This window comes from Papio anubis, chromosome 15 (genome assembly GCF_008728515.1).
Source record: "Papio anubis isolate 15944 chromosome 15, Panubis1.0, whole genome shotgun sequence".
Lineage (NCBI taxonomy): Eukaryota > Metazoa > Chordata > Mammalia > Primates > Cercopithecidae > Papio > Papio anubis.
The window spans coordinates 16740610-16752719 of NC_044990.1; the positions used below are offsets into that span (position 1 = coordinate 16740610).

The 12110-nt window shown below is 33.3% G+C and overlaps 1 long non-coding RNA gene across 5 annotated transcripts in view; it reads right to left on the reverse strand.

Moving 5' to 3' along the window:
• Nucleotides 1-511: 511 nt before the first annotated feature.
• LOC103879183 overlaps nt 512-12110 on the reverse strand; it is a 259760-nt gene continuing 248161 nt past the window's right edge. For 4 of the 5 annotated variants that reach the window (XR_004178668.1, XR_004178667.1, XR_004178666.1 and 1 more), the window contains one exon: nt 10252-10807. This is a non-coding gene — a long non-coding RNA (uncharacterized LOC103879183). Of the gene's footprint in view, nt 3860-10251; nt 10808-12110 lie in introns of those variants that run through there. The other variant, XR_004178665.1, reaches the window with a different exon arrangement.

The following is a 12110-nucleotide window of genomic DNA, read 5'->3' on the forward strand; positions in this document are numbered from 1 at the left end:
GGTAATCTATTAAGTCATAAGTCCAGCCATACTAGTCACCCAATCAATGTACTTTTTTCTTATTATTACTATTATGATGATGATAATAATTGTACTACATATTTTATTAAAAGCTATTATAAAAAATACTTATTATGACAAATGTGTAATTTCTTATAAAGGAGTTGGCATGTTCTTTAATGCCTAAGAATGAACTTAAGAGTACATTTTATATCCTCATGTATTTTATATCCATTGCAAATTAGAAAACCTAACAGTGTGATTATTCCATGTTTTTTTTTTTTTTTTTTTTTTTTTGAGACAGAGTCTCACTCTGTCACCCAGGCTGGAGTGCAAGTGGTGTGATCTCTGCTCACTGCAACCCCTGCCTCCCGGGTTCAAGTGATTTTCCTGTCTCAGCCTCCCAAGTAGTGGGGACTACAGGTGCGCACCACCACGCCTGGCTAATTTTTTGTGTTTTTAGCAGAGATGGGGTTTCACCGTGTTAGCCAGGATGGTCTCAATCTTCTGACCTTGTGATCCACCCGCCTTGGCCTCCCAAAGTGCTGGGATTACAGGGGTGAGCCACTGCACTGGGCCTATTCCATGTATTTCTTTACTTATCTATAAGAAGTTGTGCCTACCCCTTGACACATATGATTCGTAGTAGGTGTTATTAATTTTTGGTGCATTTTTAGAAATACCTCTTTCTAGGTTAGTTCATAAATATATGTAAAGAAAAGCTTTTTTCAAATGATTCTTTCAGGAAAAAAAATCAATTTCTAATTATAGAATAAAAACACAAAGGATAACTCACAGGGGACAGAAGGCATAGCATGCTCATGTTGGTGAATAAATATTTTCCTATATGTAAGTCAGCCAGCTCAAAGTTGAATTGAATCCTGAAGACAGTGGTAGCAACTCCCTAGAGCTATGTCTATACTCGGGAAATGCTGCTTTTATACCTACAAAGTCCTGTGTTTTCCTTACTCTGCCCCTCAAAGCTACTGATAGCCTGACAACCTTCTGTGGAATGTTTGCAACTTCTCCTACGCTGTTCTACCCACCAATCAGCCATTAGACATAAAATATATAGTGCAAGAGAAAATCTACTTACGGAGACCCTCCATTAGTTTATTGGCAGTTTGCAGTTCATTGAAGGAAACTTGTGTTCTGAAGCTAGAAGACTTCTCCTTCCTTCTTATTTAGGTGCATGATATTGGCAAAGCTATGTAACTATCTGAGATTCAAGGCTTTTTAAAATCTATCAAATAATTTATGTTTTATAAAAACCAAACATATATAAAATTTCCAGCCTTCAGTAGGTTTCCTTCTTTTTACTTTTTAAATATTTGTCTAAGAAGAAAATGAAAAGTGTTACTGGAATATATGAGTAAAGTTCACAACGATTCTAGTCACTTCTCTCTAATTTTGGCAGTTGTGATGATAAAACAGAAAAGATTCTAAAACCTACCTAATATATTTCAAGATAAATGTTTCTGCCCCATTCTTCTTGGTCAGAATGTCGATGAGAAACTAAATTGACCAATAGTATTTTAGGTAAATAGTTATGGGGTTACTTATTTATTCTGAGGCAGATATGACAATAATGAATAATGCAGACAGAGGGATAGAAACACTGAGAAAGTATCAAGAGGAAATACAAAACAATGAAGAATGTCTTTGACGGGCTCATTAAGACAGGATGTAACAGACTACCCTATTTTTAGGTTTTTTTTTTTTTTTTCCTTTTCCTTCTGTGGCCCTTTGTATTAACTTTTTAGTAATGAAATAACAACCTTTACTTTCCTTCTTTCCACTAGGCACTCCCTCGCATTGCTAGCTTATCTAATTATGATTACTTAGAATTTCCAGAGACTGAATCTTGGGACTATCCAAGTGCCTATGGAATTATTCCCCACCAGAAAATTACTTTAAGGCTGTGAGTAATTTACAACCTGGCTGAGCCCAAGATGGCACTAGCCCATTCAAAAGATGGGTTGATAACTCAAGATAAGTTATCAGAACAAATCACGTAGACCTGCACTACCTTGCCTCTTTGCATGCCCTCCATGCCAAACTTCCCCTTCTTACACCCTACTATTTTGCCTGAAAATTTTGAAGTGGCTTCATTAAGGCAGGAGCCTGAATCATTTCCCGCTGCTAGCTTTGGAAAATAAAGTAACTTTCCTTCTACTGTACCTCATCCTTGTCATTTGATTTTGGCAACCTAACCTGTGTTGGGCTATGAGGACACAGAGAAAGAAAGAAATAATGAAGTTGAAGAAATGCCAATAGAAAATTTCAAAACTGAAATGCAAAGTGAAAAAATAATTAAAAATACAGAATAAAATATCAAAAAACTATAGGGCAATTACAAACGTCATAACACACTCATAATGAGAATACTAGAGGGAGAAGAGGGAAAAGGACAGAAAAAAATAATATATTTGAATCAGTAATGACAGACAATACCCCCAAATTAATAATAAATAGCAACTACAATCCAGAAAGGTCAGATATGGGCAAGGAAGATAAATACTAAAAAACTTACCTTCACCATATCATATTCAAACTGCAGAAAATCAAAAACAAAGAGAAAATATTAAAAGAATCTAGAGAAGAAGAACACTTTACCAATAAAAGATAAAGGATAAGAATTACATGAGATATTTCCTCAAAAAATATGCAAGCAAGAAAAAAAGGAGTAAAATATTTTAAGGTGTTGAATGAGAAAAGAATTCTAAGATTCTGTATCCCACAAAATAATCTCTAAAGACTTTCTCAGACAAACGAAAACTGAGTGAATATTTAGCCAGTAGGTTTGCCTTGCAAGAAATATTAAAATAAATTTTTCAGAAAGAATGAAAATGACACAAGTCAGAAATTCAGATATATGTAGGGGGAAGAAGAGCATTAGAGAAGGAATAAATTAAGATAAAAATAAAATATGTTTATTATTCTTAAATAATTTAACAAACAACAATTCTGTTATAATAACAGCAACATAGTATTCAGTGATTATAGCTTATAGATAAGTGAAATAAGGATCACCTCTATGTTGTAAGGGAGAAGAGGGAGGAATTGGGAATCATCTCCTCTATTCTATCCATAAAGTATTATAATGTAATTTGAAAGAGGACTTGAATTAATTGTACATGTATATTGCAAACTCGAGGGGAACAACCTTAAAAAGTTAAAAAATACATATATAATTTATATGCTAAGGGTAGAGAAGAAATGAAATCATCTAAACTCATAAAATACTCAACTAAAAGCGGAGAAGTCAGAGTCAAAGAAAAAAAGACTAAGGGCAGCAAAAAAAATCTTAACTGATGTGACAGATATTAATACAACTATGCCAATAATCATCTTAAATATCAATTTTCTAAATACATCAATTTAAAGACAGATTATCAGAATGAATTACAAAACAAATCCCAATTATACGCTATCTACAAGAAACTCAGTTTAAATAAAAACACACATGCTAAAGTAAAGGTATGGAGAAAGATACACCATGTCAACGCTAATAAAAAGAAAGGTATTGTGGCTATATTAATTTTGGACAAAGGTGAAAAGACTAAGGAAAATTATCAGGGATATACAGGGGCATTACCTAATGATGAAGGCATCAATTCTTGAAGACATAAAAATCCTTAATGTGAGTGTATCTAACAACAGAACATCAAAATAAGTGAAGCAAAAGCTAATAGAATTGACACAGCAAAGTTAACTGATAGAGCGACTAGCTAAATCCACTATTAGAGAATAATACATCACCACCCCTCTATCAGTAATTGGCAGATCCAACAGGCAGAAAATCAGTAAGGACATCATTGAAGTCAACAGCTCCATCCGTCAACTGGCTCTTTGGCACCTATAGAATAGTTCATCAGACAACACCAGCATACACATTCCTTTCAAGATCACATCAAACATTCACCAAGATATTAGCATTCTGAATCATAAAACACATCTCAATAGCTGTAAAAGAATGTGCAATATATGTTCACTCAGACCATGATGGAGTTGTGAGACAATTTGAGAAGACTCCAAATGAACAAATACAGGACTAGTTAAGCATCAAAAAAATATAGTAATAACATGCAATGAATGGAAGCACATTAATTTTGTTAAATTCATTAGTTCCTAATAATACTTTAAACATTCTTATTCTCAACTTTTCTGGTTGCTAGGGTGCCAACTTATTATTTTGAATACTGACAAATAAAGAAAAATAGTCAAGTATTTATTCTGACTCTCCGGTACTGAATGAATTTTTAATGAAGGAATTTTTAAATAGAATTCCAGCTAAATATATTCAGACATAATAATCAAATTTGAATATTACTATTTGGGAAACCCTAATAAAACCATGAGTTAAAAATTATTTTTTGGCTGCTAAAACCATAAAATAAAAAGCTGATGAAGAATTTTTTAATGGACCAGGCTGTCCCCAACTGAACCGACTAATGTTAAAATTACAAAAACAGGTATAATAGGACATTCCATACATCCTGATGTAATGCCATAGGAAGTACACAGCAGCATCTATGAATAATTCTTGTCTAGAACAATCAAATCTGAATCTTAAGCACTTAGTTCTAGCTTCCAATTTGTAGGAAACACAAAGAAATGAAGGAAATCGTCAAACATACAAGACAGATGCAGTTAGCAGACTCTAGAATGTAGAAAATATTATAAAACCAATGATTTGGCTTAACTTTACAAATTCATAGATTTAAAAAGACATAAAAGACGTATCAACTGAACACAAACATCGCAATTATAAAAGAGAAATTTAAAAACACTGACAAGATTGTACATGATATGAAATAATTCTTGTATCTTAGAAATGGATACTTTCAGATTATGTAATATAATATCTTTGGCTCATTTTAAATTAATCCAGTGGTGATAGAGAGAGGTTTACTGGGAGAGTAAATGAAACAAGATTGGTACATTTTGAAGCAGGTAACTGGAATCCTGGCTGAGCTCTCCTGCTACTTAAAGTAACAGATGCTTTGAGCCAACTTGATAGCAATGCTTTCGAGGAGATTAAAAAGTTGGCAGACATGTGAGGGTGCACACACACACACACACACCCCCAAATAAAATGATAAAAGTTGGCTGGTAAAGTGATATTCTAGAATTTCAACTACAGAATGAGCTGGGGTGCCTGGAGTTCATAGGCCTGGTCTATGGCTTACTGGTGCCCATCAATCATAAACTTTTACCAAGAAGCTTATATAAATATGTAACTCATCTTTTAGGACTCTCCTTATTTCAGAATGAAGGTAATGAAGAAATGAAAAAGCTGAGCACTTACAAATTGTTTCCTGGTCAAAATAATGGTGGAATGCATGGACATCTATAGAAAACTTAAGAACAAAGTAAATGATCTTCAACTTTCTCTAAGAACAAAATGAGATGAGCGAATAGCAACGTAAAACTGATATTTCTCAAAGTCTTGCCTGTTGAAAGCTGTGGGGTTCCTACCAAATGCCTGTAGAAACTACCAAAGGTGAGGGTGGGTAATAGTTTGGACCCAATCGCTCAACTTTGTAAGTCAACAGTAATGCCTTTATGATCACAAAATCTTGACATTTTAAATGTTTCCCAGGATTTTTTGAGATAGCCTCAAATCTTTTCACTTTAGTAATAAAACTTTGTTGTTCTATTGCATTTCAAGTCCAGCTAAAGCACGAACATGAGCTAAGTGCATCACTCTTTTCATTTTCTTTTAAACAGTGAGGGCTCTGTGTAGCTATTACTATATTGGTACGACTAGCTTGTGAATTTTATCATGATCTTTGACATGTTTTGTTTTAAACATATCCTCTAGATATCAACTCAAAAACGAAAAGGATAACTCATAAAGGAAAAATCTACCCTTTTCAGAGAAACTTTATCATTGCTTCATTAGCAATCCTGCAGTCCTAATGTATGAAAAATGTAATACAGTTTGTGAAAAAATTAAGCTATTTAACATTTTAAGAAAATATGTATGATATAAAGTGGGTTACATGTTTATTTTAAATGGTTATAATTCATCATACATTTCAAAGATATGAAGAGAAGGAATGGCAGAATGGCATCCTACACGGACTCTTGAGTCCTATTTAATGGGTTTGAAACCAGACTTCCACCACGTACTAGCAGGTTGGACAAGTCAGTTTAACCCTGCTGTTCCAATTGCCTCATCTGTAAAATGTGAGATTCATTTAATGTTATCATGACGATCAAATGAGGTAATAATACACAATACTTAGCAAAGTGCTTAGAACATGCTAAGTGCTCCTTAATTTCTGTTACTTTTATAATTTCTGTTAACATTAACACTAGTACTACCAGTATGCTAAATACAAGAAGTTTTTCCAAAGAACAGAAACTCAGTGTATTCTAACTATAAAGGTAGATATTTTTACATATCCTTAAAATGATATCACTTTCTTCCAGCATTATGCAGAGTAGAATTATTTGAAAATATGCTGAGATTTTAGATGTTTTGTAAGAATGAATATTAATCTTTCACTAAGTGCTTTATTTTCTCCAAATAATTAACCCCAAGTTTAATTTTTCACTATAGCTCATATATCCTGAGAAAATATGAATACTAATGTCACATTATTTTTAAAATTATGATATGCAAAATAAAAAGTTTCAAATTATGGCAGAATATGCACTTGATCTCAATGCCATTTTGAAATAAATGCCCAGAATTTCATTTAATGAATCCAATGTAGTATCACTCTTTTTCACAATTTCTTTCTTGTGTCTCAACATTTTGTCTGATTCATGAAAATGTAGGTGTGTTTCTACTATAAAAAAGAAGGCATGTATATATATGCTGGTTTATACTTAACCAAGGCCTTGAAAAAAAAATCAAGGAGGTAAAATCACACACACACACACACACACACCCCTGTATGAATAAAAAGGCGTTCGTTTGCTTGTTTGTCTTGCATTTTTTTCAAGAATTGCCTTAAGGCTTCATTTTCCTTTCCATGCAATTGATTTATCCATCCAAATTACTAGATCACTAAGCTTTTAATTTTCTAAGAATCTCTGGATTTGGCTGTATATATGCATTTGACTTCAAACATTTAATTAATGATGACAATCAGAAACACACATATAAATTGGACTTCCAGCACTTATGTTACCTGATTTGTAATAATATAATAGAGTTTTAAATAATGTAAGAAACAAGATAGGTTATTTTAAAGTTTCTCTTTTTCACTATTAATACAATATAAAGTAATTAAAGATATGTTAAAGTATTAGCCACCTGTAATTTGTAGCAGTTTTGTAAAGTCTGCTACCTAATTCACATTTTTGACAGATTTATGTATTACACATGTGCAGTTTTCTCACATGCACAATATGTTTTATGTAGTGTTTGTGTCGACTTTAACATCTATCTGTGAGACTTCAGTCAGATAAACATTTTAATCAAAATTTCAAATAATTACTAAAAATCACCAACATTTGATTAACATATTATGATCCGTTGAAGTAAGCAACTAAGTTTAGGTCTGGCGGTTGCCTCATATGTCACTGCAATCCTATATATAGTACTTATAGGGAGCTTAACTAGCATATATGTACAATTGCATGCATTATATGATATTTTCACCCTTCAATATTCACTCTAGTTTTTGACATTGCTTCCAAATTTTCATATATGTTAGTATCTTTATAATTGACAGATTAAATATGTTTGTTGTTTGTAACAGAAACTTTGTAAAATTATGCTCCCTTAGAGGTAAACATGCCCTAAATATTCACTGAATGTTCTTGTCATCCTATCTCCTTTTTAATCATTATTTTAACATCACCCTTTTCCTTCTTACCTTCCCTCTACTCCTGGGGTTTATAGGTGTAATGGTATCAGCCTCAAAGCCCAGCACAGGTAGTGAGGCGAGAGGGGCAACACAATATCTCAGTACATCATAAGGTTGGATGCTGAGGGGTGAGTTGTGCTGTAGAGGACTTGGAGGCAATGCTCTGAAGCCAAGGAAGCAGACAGGTGCATAGACAAGATAGGGCCTATGAAGGATATGGCCAAAGAGATGCCAAAATATTTGTGAGTATACATAAGTATTCGCAATGTATACTTATTGTACTTTGTACTTACTGCAAGTATATTGAGGGTGTGGGAATCAGGTTTATCATTGCCTGAAAATAGATTCATAATTATGGCAAAGGAAGACAGTTGAAAAGAACCCCAATGTGTTCGATTGAAATTAAAAATATTGATATGAACTCATGAGCCTTATTTATACATACACAGACACAAATATACACAGATAAATAGAAATGGTTATATATGTATGTGTGCATATGCCTATACATAGTAGACTTTTATTATTTGAAGTATTATGTTCTATAAAAATGGCTATGAATATGGAATCAGCAAAAACTAAAACCATTGTTTTTAGGGATAATATAGAGTTGGGTTCCTGTGAGGCTCTGGTCACGTTTTAATCTACTGATCATTACATAACCTTGTTTTAGGTGTGTTTCTGCTTAAAGACACTTTATTGAATATATATTGTTGATTATATATATTGATGTCAACAACAGCACTATAGCTTATGCCTGAATGGAGTTTATCTAACACATATTTTCTCTGTAAGTCATATCACAGGCTTCTTGTGCTTAGGAACATTAGACAGCACTTCAGCACTACCCTAGGGGTCCATTTTAAATAGCAAAATCACCAAAAAAATCAAGATGTGAAAAATGTAACACTAAACAGATCACAAAGGGGACACTTGTTTATAGTATGGAAACAAGAAGGGATTAAATTGCCTTAGATGATCTCAACTGGGAACACCTTCATGGGGTGCCTCAATTTGTTTGTCACTTTGAGCATGTCTATGAATACAGCAAAAGCATCATGAGTATTGATTTTGGGGTTTCAAATAAATTTTAGTAAGGAAGTGGATTCACAAATACAACAACCAAGAGCAGTAAGAATCAAATTGTACATCTGCATATCTATCTATTTCTACATATTTCTCAGTTCTGTCTAATGGGAGAGCATAGAAGCACTGAGCACATCTAGTTTCTGGGTATTGGTATCTAAATACCATCTTCTACTGAAAGGAGCAGGCAGTCTTGCAGAAATGGCTGATTTCAAAATGGGGACAAGAAAAGAACAAGATAAGCTTGCAGATTGTATTGAGTGAAAAAACAAGGCATAAGGAAATGCTCAAGGAGTAATGGAACATGAAGAGAATGCAGGAGGCAGCTTGACAGGGCTCTTATTGGCTAAATTTAGAAAAATGTTAACATCAAATAAACAATGAGAGTACCAGATTAGACCCCAATGAATAAAACAGAAATCTATTAGACTAAATGTTTTTGTGTGTATGTATGTATATGTGTGTGTATATATTTTACATATACACACTACTTTGATTAGTGGAATAAAAGTAGTGTGTATATACTACTTTTCTTAGTGAAAAAGAAAGTAGCAAATGTAGGAAAAAATTTAGGAAGGATGATATAATTTCTGTTTGGCAATCACCATAGTGGTAGTAAATAGAGATGGGAGTCATCAGTGGATTGGTAGATTCTATGAATGGTGGGTAGATGAGAGAGAAGAGAATATTAGCATAATATCTCAACATTTATCCACAAAGTATTAACCAAAAGGTAATAAAAATAAAATCATGGTATAGGATTTTTTTAAAACTTGAACTTTTTAAAATTAATATAATTTTTTTGAATTTTAACCTTATTTGGGGACGTCTCAGTGGTTATTTTATTCCATGCATTTAAATCGATATTCTTGCACTGAAAAATATGGAGACTTTATGTAATATTTTCACATATTTTTGCCTCCAAACTAGGTTTTAACTACCTTAAAGTAGTTAGGAACAAATTCTTCCAGGGCATTTTTCTCAATAACAATCATAATAACATGAACTAAGTGTTGCTCTACTACCCACCTTTACCCACCTTTACTGTCATCAATGTTAATTCACAATAGAATATCATTGCTTTGTCAGCCCAGTGACCCTATTCTTGTATTGGGAAGTGCAGTTCTCATCTTTTTAGACATTCTTTTTTTTTTTTCATTGAGACAGAGTTTCACTCTTGTTGCCCAGGCTGGAGTGCAATGGCACGATCTCAGCTCACCTCAACCTCCACCTCCCGTGTTCAAGCGATTCTCCTGCCTTAGCCTCCCGAGTAGCTGGGATTACAGGCATGAGCCTCCACGCCTGGCTAATTTTTGTATTTTTAGTAGATATGGGGTTTTACCATGTTGGTCAGGCTGGTCTCAAACTCCCAACCTCAGGTGATCTGCTCGCCTTGGCCTCCCAAAGTGCTGGGATTACAGGCGTGAGTCATTGCGCCCAGCCTAGACATTCCTTATTATACCATTCCAGTTCTATGGTTCTCATGGGCTCTTCCATTTTTAACACGTGACACCATTACATGGGTTCATTGCCCAAAGCTGAGCAGCAGACCCAGGTAGGAACATCATATAGATTTTCTGAGTATTTTAAAACCGAAATGGGGTGCTTCCAAAGTAACAAATGCTGTGAGTCATGAGGTCTGAGAGTTCTTAGTTATATGAACATTAACATGTGGAAAACACATGCCAGAATAAGAGGTTTCTAAACAATATCAAAGACATAGGTAGATGAAAGATAGAGGTAGATTCCCATGGTGTCTGAAATTCTTGTCCCGTTGATGCTAAGGCTTAGCTGCATCCTTACTCTTCCCCAAATTTGGTTACTTAATTCCCCCATTTACCTTGTAAGCTAATAAATTTCTGCTTTGCCAAAGCAAATGTAGTTTCTGTCATCTGCAAAAAAAAAAAAAAAAAAAAGGTTTGGTTAATAAAATTATCATCCTCTTCATCATTCTACTTATCATAAAGAGCAAGTCTGTCAAATATTTTTGAGGTAATGAAATCTTCAGAAATTGTTTTCTTGGTTAAAATTCAGGCATATTGAGAGAATAGCTATAAAATGTAGCATTTTTGTAAATATTGTGCGAAAATGTAAAATAATATTGCCTTTCACAGACGAAGAAACAACAATTTAGAGATATTTCAGAGAAAAGAAGTAAAAATTTAATGATCTGTAAATTTTATTCCCACTGGAGTCTAAAAATTAATGAGACTACGTGAACCTGTTACGAACAGCTTTTATTTCGCAATGGTAAAATGTAAGATACTTTAATACATTCTCTCTTTGGTTTATATGTAGAAAGATTTGTGAGGTGTTATTCTACTGCTAATGGAATTTGCATTACTTTATGAAAGTATAAAATGTTCAGAAATATCAAAAGTTACACAAAGTCATTTCCAATTTCCTTTTCAGCAAGCCGACATTTAAACTACCAGTCATTGTTAATTTAATTATTAGTATTCAAAATTCGTGGTATATTAGTGAACAGATTGCAAATGAAATAAGATGAGAAAATAAATACAGAGCAATAAAACAGAATCGACTCTAAAATGCAGATAGTAAATGCTAATTAATGTGAAACATATTGCCAAAATTTGTGCAGTGGGTTCGTCACTTGTAAATGCAATGATCTTGGGCAGATGATGAAACTTCTCTGCCTCAACACTGTCATCCGTAAAACAGAAAATGTAATGTGACCAATTTCATAGTATGATTGTATTAAATAAATTAATACATGTAAAGCTCTTAGAACAGTGTCTTGCATCCATTACATTCTCATATTAGTATTTTCCACTAAGATCATTTTTATTATGCTAATGTTTTTAAAAAAACATTCTTGATTATTAAAATGCTCTGGGAGTTTTAAGGTTGTTTAATCACATAAAAAATTGGTTCTCAGATGCCTAAATCTGCTCTAATGCTATTGCATCCTATCAAGCACACAGTACTTGATTAAGATGCGTTATAAAACGGATTTTACAGACTAATATGTATTTGTCTATCGCTCTGTGCCAAAAAAGTGTGTATCTGACACTTATGTGGTAGAATTAATTATCTAAATTAGCTTTTGCATAAACCCACTATCATTTAGTACTCACCAAAGGGCAATTTATTGCTCTGTGATAAAGGATTCCACTGATCTTAAGAAATGAATTCACAGTTTTAATATACTTTGCCTATTGACTGGTTTTATTT